The sequence below is a fragment of the Orycteropus afer genome, unplaced genomic scaffold, assembly GCF_000298275.1.
Source record: "Orycteropus afer afer isolate SDZICR_OR568_19922 unplaced genomic scaffold, OryAfe1.0 scaffold00120, whole genome shotgun sequence".
NCBI lineage: Eukaryota > Metazoa > Chordata > Mammalia > Tubulidentata > Orycteropodidae > Orycteropus > Orycteropus afer.
Genome location: NW_006921707.1, coordinates 1,597,559 through 1,602,528, shown reverse-complemented (window position 1 = coordinate 1,602,528; position 4,970 = coordinate 1,597,559). Strand labels below are relative to the sequence as shown.

Here is a 4,970-nt window from a genome sequence, read left to right as displayed (position 1 = left end):
GGGTTTGAACCACCAGCCCTCTGGTTAGCAGGCAAGTGTCTTAGCCACTATGCTACCAGGAAAAGAATGCTATTATGGAGGAATTGAGAAGGGGAGGTAGCACTTTTCCTTTACATCTCTCCAATTAGCATGAATTTGTGTCTTTTTACCAGGCTGGGGAGCTATGGGCATCCCTTGGTCGACAGTGAAGCTCAAGACAGTGTTCAATAACAGATTCTGGAGTTGAGTTATACAAAAATTTTAATAAATTTTTTTATTTAGAAATAAACCAAATTACTGCAACAAGGAAGCCTGGCATTCAAGTAGAGATGTCAAACTTTGATTTGAGCAAGATAATAGTCTCTTTATATGGAATATGTTCTGCAAAGTGGTCATTTAAGCAAAGATGATTCCTTTTGAAGCAGGGCAAATTTGTCATTGGGTCATAATCATTTCTTTGAAATAAATGCAAAGTTCTTGGCTTTACTCTGAGGAAGTTTGATGAGAATGTGAGTTTGGAAAAAGCTGTTAAGTAAGGTTTTTAGGTGGAAATACTTTGGGCTGGTCTAAACTGATTATGCTCATTTCTAGTTGACAGCAGGAAACCTTCAATGTAGATGGGCACAGAGAATCTTGAGAATATTCTAGATGCAGCTAAGGGATGATGTTAGTACCTTGAGAATCACATAGTGATGTCTCATCTAGGGGAACTGTAGCTTTACACTCTCCCCTCACTTAGGCATCTGTCTCACTCATGATGGTTTCTCTGTTCTCCATAAATCATATAACAGAGAGAGAGGAAATTTATGTCAGTCTGGTGGTGGTAGCAGAGAAAACATCTTATGTATTGAAGTGATTTCTACTCATCTTAGTCCCAGAAAAGTTAAGTTGTTTAAAATTATAGAACAAATACCTAACTAAATGCACAGCATATACATGGAAAATAAAGTTATGACAACCTGGTACAGTGTATAAGAAGGCAGGATCTAGAGTGAACCAGACTGTTTGGTTCCTATCCTATTCACTTATAAGGGGCTCTGGTGGCATAGTACCTAAGGCATGTGACTGCTAGCCAGAAGGTTGAAGGTTCAAACCCATCAGCCACTCTGCAATCTACTTCTGTAAAGATTTACTACCTCAGTAGCCCAGAGGGGTTCGTTATGAGTTAGCATCAACTCGATGGCAGTGAGTTTGTTTTTGTTTTTTTTTTTTTTTTTTTCATCCCACTTACTATCTCTGGGTGAGCTAATTCTATTTATGTGTTTCCTCATTTATATGGAACTCCTGGGATTGTGGTGAGGATTCAAAGAGCTTATACATAAATATATGTTTAGATGACTAACTGCTACAGAGTGATAAGTATAAGTTGCTATTACTATTGTTCCTGGTACTGTTTTGATTCTCTCTCCTTGTTGCTCTTAGTTGCCCTCAAGTCCACTCACTCCAACTCATTGCTACCTTACCTATAACAGAACAAAATGTTTCATATTGCACCATCTTCATGATCATTGGTATGTTTGAGGTGGTCATTGTGGCTATTGTGAATTACCTTCCAACCTATGGGGCTCATCTTTCATCCCTAGTTCAGACAATACTCTGTTGTGATCCATGAGATTTTCCTTAGATAAGTTTCAGAAGTAGATCTCCAGGCCTTTCTTCCTGGTCAATTTTAATCTGGAAGCTTCAATAAAACCTGTTAACCATACATGACCCTGCTGGGAGTTGAAATTCAGGTGAGATAACTTCCAGAAACATACAAACCACCATCGTGGAACCAAATGACCCTCATAGTCTCTGAAAAATATGATAAATAATAAAAATCAAGTCAGGAAATTTTGATCAAAGCCGCCTCTTCTATATTTACTAAATTGTATTTTTCCCCTCAAGTCGTCCCTATTTATTTCCAATTTTTTGAGGAACAGTGGAAGATTAAAATGTTTTGTTAAGATACAAAAAATGTGGGATAAAACTGACAAATAAAATGTATTTGTTTGAGAGTTTTCTCTCTTCCTTTCCATTTTCCCTTGACTTCTGAGGTAATGTATAGAAAAGAAGTAGACTGTGACTATGGACATTCAGATTAGACTTGATTGACTATGCACAAAGCCTATGACAACCCACTCACCCACTACATTTTTTTTTTTTTTTTTGGCTTTCTGCCAGAGTAGAGAGAGCACTAGTGGGAAAGGCAGAAGAATCATAAAGTGGGGAGATATGGTTCAAAGAGGTGGGGGAGTGTGATACTAGTGGTGCACAGGAAATTGAAAAGCAGAGAAATGATCAGAATGACAAGGAAGGCAAAGCAAAAGTGATGGAGTTGTATGTTCTTCAAAGCACATGATTAAATTCAATCCTTGTAACAGTCCCAAGGTATAGATAAGACAGAGAGCAGAGAAGGAGCCAGAGTCATAGGAAGACCATACTACAAAAATGAAAAAGGTTGTCCCACATTTCTTGGTCTTTTTAAGTGCTTAGAAATATCAAAGTTATAAATATTAAATACCAAGATTGTTTCATCTCCTCCAGTCTTCCTCATTCAAAATGTGTATATATGTTAATGTTCCAGAGATAAAACAATTAGCTTACCCATTAATTATACTTTTTTGTTGGCTTCTATTCTGGGAACTAATTATTTGAGGTCTTTTAAAGACTTTCTTCATTGATCAGAGGTGTTATCACATAAAAGTATTGGATAAACTGGAATCCCTGCCGTGAAATAAGACTTGTGAAATGTGAACACAGTTAAGAAATGCAACCAGCTTTCATTTGGTGAGTGCTGTTAATTAAGACACAACCTCTTCCTTAAAATAACTAACAATTAGCTCTGGTGATGGAAGTGTAAACAGAAACACAGTTCATTAATATGTTAATAGTCCCCATGGACATGTAGTTATTATCTTGGCACATTTTCTCTAATTTGTTTGTTTGTTTGTTTGTTTGATCAGGGAAGGAGTGGTTTAAAGTATGGTTTAGAATTAAGCATACTTAACAACCGAAATGTTTTAACATCATAATACTTACAAGGCATAAGAAATGAGATTACTAATATTTATGTGTTTCATTAAAAACTATGTGCATGTATTTAAAAGTCATTGAAATATTTGCTTCTAGGAAACCATTGATCAGATTAAGCTCATATTATAGGACAATTGGATCTTATATATTGGCTGAATGTTAATTAATTAAGATGAATAAGTTGTTTGGTTCTTTTACTGAATTCATTACTTGGGTTTAACTAGTTATATAAATTGTTACATTGGCTTTTCATATCCATTTACATTCAGATTAGTGTTAGATGTGTTTAAAGTGAAATGATAACCTTTCATCTCTGCTCTTGATCTAGCTTTTATCTCATTAACTAGTTGTTGTTCTTACACTTTTCTACTCAAGTGAACCTAAGATTGATTATCTTATTTAGTAGCTGAAGCAGAAATGTAGTTAATCATCGTAACAAATGAGAAGAGTCTAATTATTGATTCAGAATGGCTATTGTTTCCTTCTACTGTTACTACTGCAGTAAGTTTCGCTCTGTGGCCAAGGGTAGAAAACACCTGGTAGGTGGGATGTAATGTTTGAGAGTGGGATCGGCTTATTATTAGAATCAGAATGCCCTTCTTATTATTTACATCATCATGGGGAAAGTGTCTATTTTCTCAGAATGGCTTGCTCTAACCTCCAAATATTCGATGAAGATATTAAAACTTGAAATTGAAGCCCATGACTAGGGGATGAAAGTCCAAGTTCTCCCAGTGAACTTGATGTCTTCTGGACTCTGGGTGTATGCTCCAGTGTTACACTACTAGAGATTGAACCAAGGTGGTCAAAAATGTCTTACATTTACAATGTTCCACCCTAGGGAGTCAATCTGAGAATCTCAATCTTTCATATATTTCAGTAGAAACTTCAGATCAAAGAGAAATTTTGAAAGGCAAATAACATCACCGTCTAATTTTCTCTCTCTTTCCCCTTCCTTGGAACTGATTCTTTAGAAAGTACCAAACAAGGCTTTTTCAACGCCTAGTTAAGGCTATCTAGCAAATCTGGAAATATATGATTAAACCACAAAATTGTTTTTGCTCACAGTCAAAATTTGAATTTCTGCTATTTTGCATCACTGCATTTGTTGTTGTTATGTGCCGTCGAGTCGGACCCGACTCACAGCAACCCCTCCTTGGGTTTCTGAGGCAGTATCACTATGGAAGTAGATTGCCCCATCTGCATATTGACCCCCTTTTCTTTTGTTCTAGGGGTTAAAAAAGAAGTTTGCTGTATCTCCAGTTTGTTAGATGTTCAGATTATGGGATGGATAATAGACACTTAACATTCCTCAGGTGAAGGTCTATGTTCTAAGATACGACGGTTTTACAAGTTACTAGTAACCGACCATTTGTACCTTTTGGAAAAGCTAACTTCGCAAGATAAGGTATACTTCATTGCATTATGTGCATTATATGCTCAAAGCAGTTTAGATGGAGTATTAGTCCCTAGACAGAGTATTCAGTTCATTTTTTATACTTTTCAATGGAAAATAAATGTATTTTGCATTTAGTTTACTTTGACTTGGCTTGATTTTCTATATTGGCTTCTAAGAGTTTAAATATACCTGTTGAATTACACATTTTATGAGCCTCCTCTCCTTTCTATCTGGAAGATATAATATTATATATGAAAGATACAGTACAATGGACAAGGAAAAAGATAATGAGATTACTGATCACTGTGTATGTGCCAAGCATTATATTTGTTATGAATGAGTTCTTCCTTCATCTCCAAAAGACTTCTTTGAGGGAAATATTATGATGTCCATTTTAAAGAAGAAATAGAGATTCAAATAAAATGAGTAGAGAAAGTCAGAGGAACCTTTATTTATTTATTTATTTTTCCTGGCTATGTGATGGTACATATATTATTGATAGGATCCACCCCCTCACTTCCATCTCCAAAATTTGTATTTTAACTTCAACTAATGCTTTAAAAGCATTCTTTACTTA

At 35.6% G+C, this 4,970-nt stretch overlaps 1 protein-coding gene across 1 annotated transcript in view; it reads left to right on the top strand.

Annotated features, from left to right (window-relative positions):
* INPP4B (inositol polyphosphate-4-phosphatase type II B) overlaps nucleotides 1–4,970 on the top strand; it is a 601,242-nt gene that overhangs the window by 53,713 nt on the left and 542,559 nt on the right. The window lies entirely within an intron of this gene.